Source organism: Zingiber officinale, chromosome 2A (genome assembly GCF_018446385.1).
Source record: "Zingiber officinale cultivar Zhangliang chromosome 2A, Zo_v1.1, whole genome shotgun sequence".
NCBI classification, from domain to species: domain Eukaryota; kingdom Viridiplantae; phylum Streptophyta; class Magnoliopsida; order Zingiberales; family Zingiberaceae; genus Zingiber; species Zingiber officinale.
Genome location: NC_055988.1, coordinates 93,195,037 through 93,210,878, shown reverse-complemented (window position 1 = coordinate 93,210,878; position 15,842 = coordinate 93,195,037).

Sequence of the window (15,842 nt, the reverse complement as noted above, 5' to 3'; positions counted from 1 at the left end):
TCCCCCTAAGAGTCAACTCCCCTTGACAATTAGGTAAAACCTCCCCCTAAAGGTCAACTCCCCCTTGACCATTGCACCAACAATGTCTTGGAGAGTTTCAAACCTTTAGAAACCCGAAACTCAACTCCCAAAAACTGAAATTTCAGACACCTGTTAAAAACTGGCACGCACTGATCGGTCCTAGACCGTCACTGATCGGTCCCCAGACCGATCCATGCTTCACCAGATCGCACCATCGATCTACCGGATCGATCTTCACCGATCCAAGCTTCACTGGATCGGTCTGCAGACTGATCCATGCTTCACTGGATCGGTCCGCAGACCGATCAGGACTTCCCTGGATCGGTCCCCAGACCGATCCAGACTCTAACAGGAGATTTCTGAAATTTCCTTCCCGAAATTCAGAAACTTCTAGAAAATTCCAGAAAATTTGAAAAATTGTGAAATTTTGAGGATACATTCCTCATAACATATACTATCATGGAAAAATAGTTTTCTATGAAAATAACTTCCATTTTTCAATCTTGATACAAAGTTCAAAAACTTTGAAATAGTTCAAGTTTAACTCAACTTTGTATCACAATGTTCAATGATGAATGCAATCACTAAGATGGCTTCATCAAGGTTTTCCAAATCAATTTCAAAATGATTTTAAACCTTTTAATTTAGGACCATAATCTTAGGGCTAAATGTACATGACTTGTACACAAGCTTTCCCTATGATCCTCTATTTCTTGAATTAGGCTCATCTAGGTACAAGAACTATGCACCTTGATCCTAATTCATGATCCTAATATCTCACACACATCTAAAGTGTATCAAACACATCCATGGCAATTTTAATGTGAGATATGGGTTTAGGTATCTTAGACTAAGGTCTCATGCATTTTCTAAACACAAATTTGATCTCAATATCAAAATGTGTTTTTCATCCTTAAATCAATTCAATTGATTATTAATGCAAGAGATGATGACATGACATAAAATGGTATCATAAATGAAAACATGTGCCAATGTCATGATATCATGGCATAAAGTTTGAAACTTAAATAAACATGACATAAAAACTAGCCTAAGTATTATCATGACATTTCAAATGATAATAAAACTAAACATGATGTCATGACATGTGAGGGAAAACAATCATGGCAAGATTTAGCATAAATAAATAAACCTAGATTACCTATCTAAGTATCCTTAACCACTTGGCTAACTTCAAATTTAATCCTAGATTGCCCCAAAATGCCAAAATCCTAATTTTGACACTTCTTGAACTCTAGATTAATTCATGCCACTTAAAGATCAAATTTATCCTCAAAACTTGGCATGTTTCATTTTTTTTTCGAGAGTTCTCTAGATTTTCCCAAATTGTGCCAATTGAGATTAAAAATGAAATTTCTAATCTTTAGGCACATTTAACTCTTCAAAGGAGTAAATGATAATTCCATTTCATTTTCAAAAGTTCTCAAAACCTTGAAAATGCTCCTTGAGTGTCAATTTCCTCAAAGTTGGGTTAACTACCCTTCTAATCGGAGTTGACACTCTCTAACCCATCTATGGGGTAGAGAAGATGCTCCTAGGAACCCAATACCTATTAGAGCTCATTGGGTTCACTAAATATTCACTAGGGATAACTTCCCTAGCAACCCTCCTAATGACCCTCCTAGACTTTAAAGCCTTGATCATTTGGGACTCATCAAGATCAACTCTAGGGGTGACTCCCCTTGTGACCTTGGTGGTGGTCTCCCTAGCCCTAGTTTTTGTTCCATAATCGAATGGAACATTATGATAGGTGGGCTTGACCATTTGGGACTTAGGTTTGTGACCCAAACCTTTCTTGTCCTTGGGCTTTGAAATTTGACCCTTAGACCCTAGAGTTGACTTCTCTAAATTCTTTAGGGCCTTTTCTAGAGTGTTAAGTCTTGACCTCAAGACTTGATTTTCTTTCTCTAAAACCTCAAGTTTTAATTTATCATTCTTTCTTGAGGTGTTCCTAGGCATATGTCTAGTTGTCTTGGGGTTTCTACCTAGATTTTCCTTAGCCTTAGATGAGTTAATTCTAGGGTTAGCATTTCTAGAATTGTTCTTATCTAGGCCAACATGCTTGGCTCCTAAGCACATGTATCGATTTCTAGTGTTAACATGCTTATCATTATTGACAATGGCAATAAGACTACTAGCATGCATCCTACTAGAATTGCAAGAATGAGCTTTAAATGTTACCTTAGGGTTTGCCTTAGCTCCCCCTTTACACGTGTTTGGCCTCTTGTCCTTGTGAGGTTGCCTCCCCCTTGGACATTGACTCCTATAGTGTCCCCGTTGCTTGCATTGGAAGCACACCACGTGCTTCTTGCTCTTGCATGTCGGGACTCCGGCTTCCTTGACCTTTGGTGCCGGTGGAGTCTTTCTAACCCTCTTTGGACACTTACTCTTGTAGTGCCCAAACTTCCTACACTCAAAACACATTATGTGTAATTTGCTTGAAATCACAGTGTTTGAGTTACCTAGGGTTGTGGATGTAGATGAGCTTTCTTCTTCATCCCTTCCGGAGGTAGATGCCTCTTCTTGCTCCGATCTTGAACAAGAGCTCTCCTCCTCTTCTTCCTTGGATGTTGAGTAGCCCTCAACTCCCAATTCGCTTCCTCCATGATGTGAGCTACTTGGCTCACTAGGCTCCTCTTCATGGAATTTTGCCAAATTGTTCCACAATTCCTTGGCGTTGTTGTACCTATCTATCTTGCACAAAACATTATTAGGTAAAGCAAATTCAATAATTTTTGTTACCTCGTCATTGATTTCGGATTGTCGAATTTGCTCTTTCGTCCACTCCTTCTTCTTGATAGGTTTTCCTTCCTCATCCATCGGAGGGGAAAACCCTTCTTGTACACAAAACCAATTTAACATATTAGTCCTAAGAAAATACATCATCCTTACCTTCCAATATGTGAAGTTGTCGTGAGACTCGTAGAAGGGTTGAATCGTGACATCTTCTCCATAGAGATCCATCTCTGGCCCGTGCTCCCCCGGATGATGATCCGTCGAAGAGCGCGATACCACGATACCTGTTAGGATCGTTCGTACTCGGCTAGAGAGGGGGGGTGTGAATAGCCGCCCCAAATTCTCGCGTTCTTCCTACAGTTAGGGTTAGTCGCAGCGGAAATACAAGGAAGAAACTAAGGAGAAGAAAAATAAACCGATGTAACGAGGTTCGGAGATGAACTCCTACTCCTCGGCGTGTCCGTAAGGTGGACGAAGCCTACCAATCCGTCGGTGGATGAGTCCCCGGAGAACCGGCTAAATATGAGCTCCTTATGGGTGGAGAAACCTCGCCACAACTACTTCTTGCAACAGCAAGATAAGGAGTACAAATACAAGAGAAGCAAGAAGTAAATACACAGCAAATGTAAACAACCCTTGCCTTTTTGTCGACTGTTGAAGAAGCAACAGCTTCTCAGACGCCAACCACAGCAGCAGCTCAGTCAGAGTCCCAGCCAAAGGAAGAAGCTCACGCGAAGTTTGCGATGAAGAGCTCAACAAAGCTCAAGCACCAGAACAGCAGCTCTGTAGCAGAAGAGAAGAGGAAGAAGCGTTTTTTTTTTCAGCCCTGTAGCCCTCGACCTCTTTATATTACCTGTACCTGCGAAGAACCTGCAACGAAGACAGAAGACGCAAAACCTAGCCGTTGTTACTCACAACGGCTAGATCCAGACCGATCAGGCTTCACCCTGATCGGTCTGGGCCTTGCCTGATCGGTCGTGGGGACCGATCAGGCCCTGTGCTGATCGGTCCCCAGACCGATCAGAAGGCTTCACAGAGAGTTGCCCAACTCTCTGTGTGGAATCTGATCGGTCCCTGGACCGATCCCATGGTAGCATCCCTAATCGGTCCTGAGGACCGATCAGGCTCCATGCTGATCGGTCCCCAGACCGATCAGTAAGCCCACAGAACCATGATCGCCTTCTGTGTGTTATCTGATTGGTCACCAGACCGATCAGATACACAAACGTATCACTGGATCGGTCTGCAGACCGATCCAGAGCTTGGTTTTTGCCCAAACCAAGTCCCAAGTCTCCCAAACCAACATCCGGTCAACCTTGACCTGTTGGTACATCATGCTTAGCATCCGGTCACTCCCTTGACCTGCTAAGACTCCCCACCAAGTGTCCGGTCAATCCCTTTGACCCACTTGGACTTTTCTCTTCGTGTCAAGTATCCGGTCACTCCCTTGACCTACTTGACCTTCTCAACACCAGATGTCCGATCATCCCTGATCCATCTGGATTTTCCTTTGCCTGGCTTCACTCACCCGGACTTTCACCTGGCTTCACTCACCAGGATTTCCACACTGCCTAACATCCCAGTTAAGACTTTCTCACTGCCTGGCTTCACTCACCCGGACTTTCACCTGGCTTCACTCACCAGGATTTCCACACTACCTAACATCCCAGTTAGGACTTTCTCACTGCCTGGCTTCACTCACCAGGACTTTCCAACTGCCTAACATCCCAGTTAGGACTTTCCCACTGCCTGGCTTCACTCACCAGGACTTTCCACACTGCCTAACATCCCAGTTAGGACTTTCCCACTGCCTGGCTTCACTCACTAGGACTTTCCACCTGCCTAACATCCCAGTTAGGACTTTCCCTCGTGCCAAGCTCCCTGCTTGGACTTCTCTGTGCCAAGTCTCCATACTTGGACTTTTCCAGTGCCAAGTCTCCATACTTGGACTTTTCCCGTGCCAAGTCTCCACACTTGGACTTTTCGCGTGCCAAGCTCCCTGCTTGGACTTTTCCAGTGCCAAGTTCCCTGCTTGGACTTTTCCCGTGCCAAGTCTCCACACTTGGACTTTTCGCGTGCCAAGCTCCCTGCTTGGACTTTTCCAGTGCCAAGTTCCCTGCTTGGACTTTTTCCGTTGCTAAGTCTCCATACTTGGACTCTTTCCCGAATCAGGTCAACCAGGTCAACCTTGACCTACGTTGCACCAATAATCTCCCAAACATTTGTCCCATATCAAGAATACAACTCTTCCACGAGTGTCAAACATCAAAATACAACTCAACTAGGTCAACCTTGACCTAAGGTTGCACCAACAATCTTCCTAAGTCAAACATCAAAATACAACTCGAGTCAGGTCAACTCGAGTCAGGTCAATCAGGTCAACCTTGACCTAAGGTTGCACCAACAATAAAGTCCGGGATAAACGGGATACAATTGCCCACTGCTCTAGCATTTATCCTAGTGGGAGTAATGCTAGCCTATCTAGTTTACTAGTGTTTTGTTTATTGTCATTATGTACGAACAGTGTTAGCTCATTTAGTTTTTGAGTCATGTAATAATTTCTGTCATTATGTACGAACAGAATTATATAATGAAAAATTATGTTATATGTTAACAAACTTGGAAATGATTAGTTCATTTCATGATATGATTAGTTTATATATATATGATTCATTCATATTAAATGATTCGTTCATTAGATGGGATGTGTGTAATAAAATTGATCAATGTTGATTAGATTAGAATATACGAATGATGAGTGAAAACAAAGTTATCACTTGATTTTGTAAACTAATTCTAATTACACTGAGTCAATAATTAATTGCACATATATGAATTACACTGAAATAATAAATAATGTATTTATTTATGTAGATCATGGCAACTAAAAACATCATAGCTGAAACCAATAAGGGAAAGAAATTATATGGGGATAACTACAAAATCTGGCACCTCAAGATACAATACGTTCTTGAGGAACAAGAAGTTCTAGAGGCTGTAAATCAAATCATGGAAGAACCAGCTGATGGTTCCACAACACAGCACAGACGTGACTTTGATGCCTATAAGGCATGGAAAAGGAAGCACTCCATTGCTAAGAGAATATTGATTAGTTAATGGTGGATGATCTGGTATTTGAGTATGAGTCATTACCATCGGCTCATGCTGTTTGGGTAGCCCTTAGAGAAAAATATAGTGGAGTTAGTCTCAGTAAGCTCCGTCAGCTAATAATTAATTTTGATAGCTATAAAAAATGCTCGAATGTTATTATGGCCCAACATCTCAGGGAGATGGATAACATGATTCGAGAGCTTAAGACTACTGGTCATACGTTGACTGATGAACAATAGGTTCAAGCAATTATCCGTTCTCTTCCTGATTCTTGGGAAACGATGAAACAGAATCTGACCCACAGTGAGAGCATCAAGACTTTCACTGATGTCTCACGCCATGTTGAACTTGAGGCAGAGAGGATTGAATCCGTAAGGATTTTTGGTCAAGCTTTTGTAGCTGAAGGTTCTGGTTCCAAGAATAAGAAAAGATGGTTTAAGAAAGGAAAGAAGGCTAGTGCTGTTGCTGTTAAAAACCAAATCAAGAAGAAAGGAAAGAGATATGGACAAATGTTGGTGCGGCTAGCACTAACGGTCTAACTCAACGGTCTAACCACACTAACGGTCTAACTCAAGTTTTGATGAATGACAAAATAGGTTAAGTTAGTTTCGTTATTATCTAACACTCTGACCAAGTGTGCAGAAGAAGTCCAGACAGGTCGATAGGCTGACCTGATGTCTGGCACGAAGCCCAGCTAGGTCAACGGGCCGACCGGATAGCTGGCACGAAGTCCAAATGGGTCGACGGGCTGACCAGACATTTGGCACGAAGTCCAGCTAGGTCGACGGACTGACCGGATAGTTGGCACGAAGCCCAGACGGGTCGAAGGGCTGACCGGACGTCTGGCAGGTAAGTAAAGGTAAGTCACTGGAGGGGAGTGACTGTGAGGACGTATTCCCGGGAAGGGAACTTAGGCGCCGATCCGACTTAGAACCATTTCGGAACTTTAAGTCGAGATCTTGACTAGATTCCGGTCTCGGAGAGACTAAATCTAAGTTATACTCTACTTGTTAAACTTAAACTGTGCTAACATCTTGTTTTGCAGGGTATATACATCATATGTTTGCCTCTGGACTAACATTTTCTTGCAGGAAGGAAGCTGCTGGAAAACTGGGGTCCGGGCGCCCGGGATGGTTCCGGGCGGCGAAATTCTATCCCAACATCACCTCACCAAGTGGAGCACACTGATTGGATCGGTTACGTCACATCCAGGGCGCCTTGAAGGCTCTAGGCACCCCGAACCTCATATATAAGGAGGGTCAAGGCTGGAGTCAGAAACACAACTCACGATCTGATCTTCTGTACTCCTGCAACGCTGCGAAAATCTCTCCGACAAATTGCTAGTTTGCTTTGTATTCTTTTTATTGTCGGTCTTTTCATTTTCTAATAATTCCTGTACTTTCTTTGTAATTCTCATTTTGAATTATTAGTGATTGTCCACAGAAAGCACCTTTGTGTGCGGGCCTTAGAGTAGGAGTCAACACAGGCTCCGAACCAAGTAAAAAATTACTTGTGTCACTTCTCTTTGCTTTACTCTTTCCGCTGCGTATGCTCGATATTTTTTTTAATCGATATTCACCCCCCTCTATCGAACATTTACGATCCAACAAGTGGTATCAGAGTAGGTACTACTCTGATTTGGTGCAACCACCAATCAGATAGGGGTGTAATTTTCTTTCTTCTTTTTCGGTTTTCAGTTTTCAATTTTTCGTCTTTATCCCAAACTGGTATTATTATCTTTTTGGAAATTCTTTTCGTTGCTATTAATCTGATTTGGTGCAACACCAAATCAGTTTTTCAGTTTATTTCTATTTTAATCCCGCACTACTAATCCAAGACCTAGTCTTGGGACTCTGTTTGCCTTTTTCTTTACTTGTGTGCAGGATGTCTCAACTTGAAGGCTTCAGCACAGTACGCCCTCCCCTGTTCAACGGGGATGACTTTCCGTACTAGAAGAAGCGGATGGAAGTCTACCTGAAGACAAACTTTGACCAATGGTTCAACATCACAAGAGGCTACAAGACGTCGGTCGACAACTCCGGAATCCCACTGGACCCAGAACAGTGGACTCCGGATATGAAGAAGAAAGCTTCAACGGAATTCAAAGCCCTCAACATGCTGCAATGCGGGCTGACGAAGGAAGAGTTGAACCGAGTAGGACCTCACCAGAATGCGAAAGAACTTTGGGACAAGTTGATCGAGCTACACGAAGGAACAAGCGACGCAAAGGTAACGAAACACGACTTGTTATTAAATAAGTTATTTAACATTAAAATACAGGAAGGAGAAATGACAAGTCAGCTCCACGCAAGGCTCAAGGACATCCTCAACGGTCTCCACGCAATAGGACATCAAATGGAGAACAGAGACTTAATAAGGTATGCCTTGAATGCTTTTCCACACAACAATCTGTGGGCATCTATCGTGGATGCCTACAAAATATCTAAAAATCTATCCAAACTAAAATTAGATGAACTTTTCTGTGAATTAGAATTGCATGAGCAAACTAGCGTGGGGACCGAGAAAGGTGTAGCTCTGTTTGCAGGTTCTTCCAAAGAGAGATCTAAAAATAAGCCTGAACCTGAAGAAGAGTCTGATTAGGAGACTGAAGATGAAGAGTAACTGGTGAACCTGGTAAGGAAGATGTTCACCAGGAGAAAGAACAACTTCATCAAGATGGACCTACAGAAGATCAACTCCCCCGAATCAAAGAACGTAACATTCTTCGGATGCAACAAGAAGGGACACTACAAGAACGAGTGCCCAAATCTGAAAAGCGACAAGACAAAAACATCCAAGAAGAAGGCTCTCAAAGCGACGTGGGACGACTCTTCGGACGAATCGGAGGCCGAAGATCAGAAGCACCAGAGCCACCTTGCGCTGATGGCCCTCGAAGAAGAATCGGATGAAGAATCGGAAGACGGGTCCGAACTTGAATCGAGCCACGAGTCCGTACTCGTTTCCGAAGGTCCCGACGAGGTAAATTTTATTTTAAATAATTTTTTTTTCAAAATTATCTCGTGCTTGAATAGTAAATTAGTTAAACTAGAAAAAGAAAATAAATTGCTCCTTGAGGAAAATCAAAATCTCAAGGAACCAATCAAAAATTCAAATCCAACTCAAGAACCAACACTTGAGGAGGAAAATTTATTACTAAAAATAGAAATTAACAAATTAAAAGAAATGTTAGAAAAATTTACAACTAGATCTAAGAATTTAGATCTAATTTTAAATAATCAAAAAACAACCTACAACAAAATCGAACTTGGCTACAAGTCAAGTTCGAATAAAACATTTAAATAATTAATAACCCAACACAAACAATCAAGCAAAGCTTCGGTTCCGAAAGCGTGCTTAACCACGCAAGTAGGACTTAACCAATACTATATACCCAAAGAAAAATACATTATATAAAACCAAATAAATCAAATTAGAAATTAAAATACAAACCTAGACCAACAAATTCAAAATCTAAATATTTTAAGCCACACTAAGACTTAGAATATCATCAAGTAAATTATAACTACAAAAAGAACAAACATAAACCAAAAACCAAAAATTAAATAAAGACCAATAATTCAGGGGGAGGCTCCAGAATAGCTGGCACCTCCAAAACTAACCTACCCGACAGGGTAACCTAAACCAACCTACCCGGCAGAGTAATAAGGACTAATTAGAAAGGGACCAAGTTTAACTTGATTTATGGTACTGGTGAAGTTTTGGATGATAGTACGTTAGGAAAGCTTAGTCTATGCATGTTTAGGAAGATATGGCTTCGACCTGGTGCATTTGGCTAAGTGGAATTGACCGAAGCTACCCTTTATGGATCCTAACCAGTTAGACCAAGGTTTTGTACTAAGTCTAGTGGATATGACTATTTGAAAAATTTTGAATGCATGGTTACTCTAATGATGTCCAAGTGACTCACCATAGCCCAAAAGTTTATTCAGAGGATGTCTATTTGTTGGACCCAATGCTAAACTTGAATCTAACATAAAGTTAAACCAAATCCTAAAATTAAACCTAATTAATCTCAAAAAATTATAGGATTCCCTAATTGAAAACGTAGATCGGGTGAGATTACTAAAGACTCAATTATAATTTAAAATAAAATAAAATAAAATAAATTAAATTAAATAAACTAACTTAAATTAAAATAAATTAAACTAAACTAAAAGAAAATATATTAAATAAAATAAAATAAATTAAAATAAATTAAAATAAATTAAATAAATTAACTTAAATTAAAATAAATTAAATTAAATTTAAAAAAATATTTTAAAAACTTTAAAAATTATTTTAAAAACTTTAAAAATTATTTTAAAAACTTTAAAAATTATTTTAAAAACTTTAAAAATTATTTTAAAAAATTCTTATAAAATTATTTTTAAAAATTTAAAAATTATTTTAAAAATTTAAAAATTATTTTAAAAATTCCTTCAAAAACTTTTAAAAAATTATTTTAAAAATTCTTTCACAAAATTTAAAAATTATTTTAAAAATTCCTTTAAAAACTTTTAAAAAATTCTTTTAAAAACTTTTTAAAACTTTTAAAAAATTATTTTAAAAACTTAAATTTTTTTTTAAAAAATTCTTTTAAAAAATTTAAAAATTATTTAAAAAATTCTTTTAAAAAAGTTTAAAAATTATTTTAAAAATTCTTCAAAAAACTTTAAAAATTACTTTAAAAATTCTTTTAAAAACTTTAAAAATTATTTTAAAAATTCCTTTAAAAACTTTAAAAAAATTATGTTAAAAATTATTTTAAAAACTTTAAAAATTATTTTAAAAACTTTAAAAATTATTTTAAAAAAGAACTTTAAAAAATTATTTTAAAAAATTCTTTTAAGAACTTTAAAAATTATTTTTAAAAATTCTTTTAACTTTAAAAATTATTTTAAAAATTCTTTCAAAAATTTTAAAAATTATTTTAAAAACTTTAAAAATTATTTTAAAAATTCTTTTAAAAAAATTATTTTAAAAATTCTTTCAAAAGCTTTAAAAATTATTTAAAAAAATTCTTTTAAAAACTTTAAAAATTATTTTTAAAAATTCTATTAAAAACTTAAAAATTATTTAAAAAATCTTTTAAAAACTTTAAAAATTATTTTAAAAATTTCTTTAAAAACTTTTAAAATATTATTTTAAAAATTCTTTGAAAAACTGTAAAAATTATTTTAAACAATTCTTTTAAAAACTTTGAAAATTATTTTTAAATATTCTTTCAAAAACTTTAAAAATTATTTTAAAAATTCCTTTAAAAAACCTTTAAAAATTATTTTAAAAAATTTAAAAATTATTTTAAAAATTCTTTTAAAAACCTTAAAAATTATTTTGCAAAAAACTTTAAAAATTATTTTTAAAAAAATAATTTTAATAAATTTAACTTCAAATTACTACTGACCTTAAACTAAGTTAATCCTGCTTAAAAGGAAGTAAATGAAAAGTTAAATTACAACAAACACTTTCATTAATCAACTCAATCAATTAATACAAAACTTAAATTATTTTAATAAGTATTAAATTATTGAATTAAGTAAAAGTTAACCATTAAATTTTTAATTGTTATTGAATTAATAACAACTTATCTTATTTAACCTTAAACTAAAGTTCAACTTATTACACCTAAATCTTATTTAACCTTAGGCACAAAAATGTGTTAAATTTAATATACCCAAATCTTAATGTTCATGTTGTGCCAAACGATGCCCACATATCTTCACAATGGCATGATATTGTCCACTTTGGGCCTAGGCTCTCATAGCTTTGCTCTTGGACTCTCCCTAAAAGGCCTCATACCAATGGAGATATTTTGCATCCTTTTAACCCCATGATCTTTACCAAATCTTTCCAATGTGGGACTTTAATTGAAAACTCAACAATCCTCCCCTCAAATGAAGGATCACAATTACTCTCATAGTCCGGGCCTCTCCACGAGCATCTGGTCATCCTGACTTGCTCTGGGCCTCCCCGCAAGCATCCGCGCCCGGTCATCTTGACCTACTTCGGGCCTACCTGCGAGCATCCGGCCACTTTGACCTACTCCAGTCCCCCCCGTGAGCATCCAGTCACCCTGACTAGCTCCGGGCCTACCCTCAACTTCGTTCAAGGCCACCCACATGGCATCTGGTTTGGACCATGGCGCTGATACCATTTGTTGCGCAAAGAGAGGGCAATACCTCTCAACCTCTAAACCGCGAAAGAAGAGGAAGAGAGAAAAGAGATCGCACGGAACAACAAGACAAAGACGCACAAAAAAGGGGAGCAAACACCAGGAAGGAGAAGAAGAAGAGAAAGAAAAAGAGTTACCGTGGTTCGGCGACTTGCCTACTCCACAAAACGGCCGAAGCTTTATTAGAATTCTCTCTACATAAGCGAATCACATCTAATGATTCTTTTGTTTTTGATGATGTACAATAGGCTTACAATAGTCCCTGTAAATAATGCTAAACCCCAGACCCGATAAAATCGTAACAGAATTTTGTTATGAAAAATCACAACAAAATTCTGTTATATAAAATCTTAACAGAATTTTATTAAGAAAAATCTTAACAGATTTTTCTTTCATAACATCCCTCATATTAACATTTATCCAAATATGAGCCTCCCCCTTAACAATCTCCACCTTGGCGAATATTCACCCCTTCGAAGAACACGAGTATCTGAACAAAACTCCATATGGATCTCTGGGTCTGGGCTTCCTTCCTCTAGCATCTAGAGATATGGATCAAGTTCAAGCAATGTTTAAACTTCTCTGTGGTCACTGGCTTTGTCAGCATATCTGCAGCATTGTCTGCAGTGTGAACTTTCTCAAGTTGAATTTCCCTAGAAGCAATCAACTCTCTGATCTTGTGAAACCTCACATCAATGTGCTTGGTTCTCGCATGATACACTTGATTCTTCGCTAAATTGATAGCACTCTGACTATCACATAACAACTTGACTCCACCTTGCTGAACACCTAGTTCTCTGACCAACCCTGTAAGCCATAAAGCTTCCTTCGCTGCTTCAGCTGCTGCCATGTACTTGGACTCCGTAGTAGACAATGCAACAATAGATTGTATCATAGATTTCCAACAAATAGGTCCTCCTGCCATAGTGAACACGTATCCTGTAGTAGACCTCCTGTTATCTAAATCTCCTGCATAGTTTGCATCTACGTATCCAGCAACTGAAGGATCTTTCGGTTGTCTATTGAACATGATGCCATAATCAGTTGTATTTCTCAAGTATCTAAAAATCCATTTCACTGCATCCTAATGCGGTCGACCAGGATTTGAGAGAAACTTGCTTACCATACTAACTGCTTGCGCCAAATATGGTCTTGTGCAAATCATGGCATACATCAGACAACTAATTGCACTGACGTAAGGAACCTTTGACATCTCTTGGATCTCGTCATCCATCTTTGGACACTGTGTACTGGATAACTTAAAGTGATGCGCCAGGGGTGTGCTTACCGACTTTGCATTCTTCATATTGAACCTATCCAGTACATTCTCCACATAGCTACATTGAGACAACCATAATCTCACTGCAGCTCTATCCTTGTGAATCTCCATCCCAAGAATCTTCTTTGCCTCTCCCAAATCTTTCATGTCAAATTCCTTACTCAGTAGTCTTTTCAATTTGTCAACCTCTTTCATCTTCTTCGCAACAATGAGCATGTCATCTACGTATAGTAGTAAGAAAATCAGTGATTCGTCTTCAAGGCTCTTCACATATATGCAGCAGTCATACTCACATCTCCTATATCCGTCTTGAATCATGTATGAATCAAAACATTTGTACCATTGCCTAGGAGATTGTTTCAATCCATAGAGAGATTTCTTCAACTTGCAAACCAACCGCTCTTGTCCGAGCTGACTAAATCCCTCGGGGTGTGACATAAAAATATGCTCCTCCAAATATCCATGAAGAAATACCGTCTTCACATCCATTTGCTCAAGATGCAAATCGTGATGTGACACTAAATCTAACACCGCTCTAATTGACGTATGTCTTACCACCGGAGAGAAAGTTTCTTCATAGTCAATCCCCTTTCTCTGTGAATACCCCTTTGCTACTAACCGAGCCTTAAACTTAACTTCTTCTCCCTCAGGCATTGCTTCTTTCTTCTTGAATATCCACTTGCACCCTATAGCTTTCTCTCCTTCAGGAAGTTCCACTAGATCCCACGTTTGGTTCTTATGCAACGACTCCATCTCCTCTGCCATAGCACCCGTCCACCTGTCCTTCTCAGAGCTATGTATCACCTCCTGAAAAGATATAGGGTCTCCGCTACTAGTGATAAGTGCATAAGATACCAAGTCTTCGAATCAGTATCTAGTGGGTGGTTTTACAACTCGTCTCGTTCTACCACTAGCTATGGTGTGATGCTCCGTGTGCTCTGAGCTAGAATCATCAGAGTCATGAGTCTCTAGCTCCACCTGCACAATATCTTTCTCCATATTACTTTGTGGTGTTTCCTTTCCTTCTTCCTGAGTATGCTGTAACATGACTTTCTCGTCAAACACCACATCTCTACTGATCACCACCTTGTTTGCCTTAGGATCCCAAAACTTGAAGCCTTTAACTCCTTTTTGATACCCCAGAAATATGCACTGCTTTGACTTCGCATCCAGCTTTGATATTTCCTCACTAGATATGTGCATATAGGCTGGACATATAAAAACTGGAAGATGAGAGTAATCTACTTGATTCCCTGTCCATACTTCCTCTTATACTTTGACTTCTAGTGCTGCCCTTGGTGATCTATTAATGAGATAACATGCCATGTTAACCGATTCCGTCCAAAAATTCTTTGCAAGCCCTACATTTAGCCTGAGACATCTTGCATTCTCAATGATTGTCCTGTTCAACCTTTCCGCTACCCCTTTCTGCTGAGGTGTTCTGCGAATCGAGAAATGCCTCATTATCCCATGCTGCTAACAAAATTTCTGAAACTTTGAATCCGTGTACTCAGTCCCATTGTCTGACCTAAGGCATTTGATCTTTCTTCCGGTTTGGTTCTCCACTTCAGTTTTCCACAATTTAAACTTTGCAAAAGTTTCTGACTTGTGACGCATAAAGTATACCCAAACCTTTCGTGAGAAATCATCAGTAAAACTCACAAAATACAAGTGCCCTCCACGTGATGCTACACTGGTTGGTCCCTAGAGATCCATATGCACGTAGTCCAGAATCCCCTTTGTCTTGTTTGCTGTCGTCTTGAATTGCACTTTGCTCTGTTTCCCAAGAACACAGAATTTGCATAATTCAAGCTTGCACGTCTTGACACCCTTTAACAAATCTCTCTTGTGAAGTTCTAGCATCCCACGTTCACCCATATGCCCTAGCCACATATGCCACAAGACAATATTATCTGATTCAGACTCCACCAAGGCGACTCCACCTACAACTGTAGTCCCTATCAACTTGTAGATGTTTCCTGCTACCTTTTGTCCTTTCATTACCGTCAGAGCTCCCTTGCTGACTTTCATCACCCCGCTCACTGATTTGTAATTACAACCAATACCATCCAGTGTGCCTAGTGAGATCAAGTTCTTCCTTAGCTCTGGTATATATCTGACATCACATAAAGTTCTGATCACATCATCAAACATCTTGATTCTAACATTCCCTATGCCGATAACTTTGCATGATGCATCGTTTCCCATCAACACTGAGCCAGAATCCACTGCCCTATAGGTGTCAAACCAATCCTTGTTTGGAGTCATGTGATATGAACATGCAGAGTCTAAAATCCATGCATCCATCAGCTGCTTCGAACTTGACATAACTAATAGCATATCTCCATCACCACTCTCTGAATTTTCTTCTTCAACTATGTTTGCAGACTTTGCCGAACTACTTTTGTTCTCTGCAACATATTTATTTATCTCTCGACAATCTCTCTTGATATGACCTTTGCCTCCACATTTGTAGCACGTGATCACCTTCTTCCTTCTCGA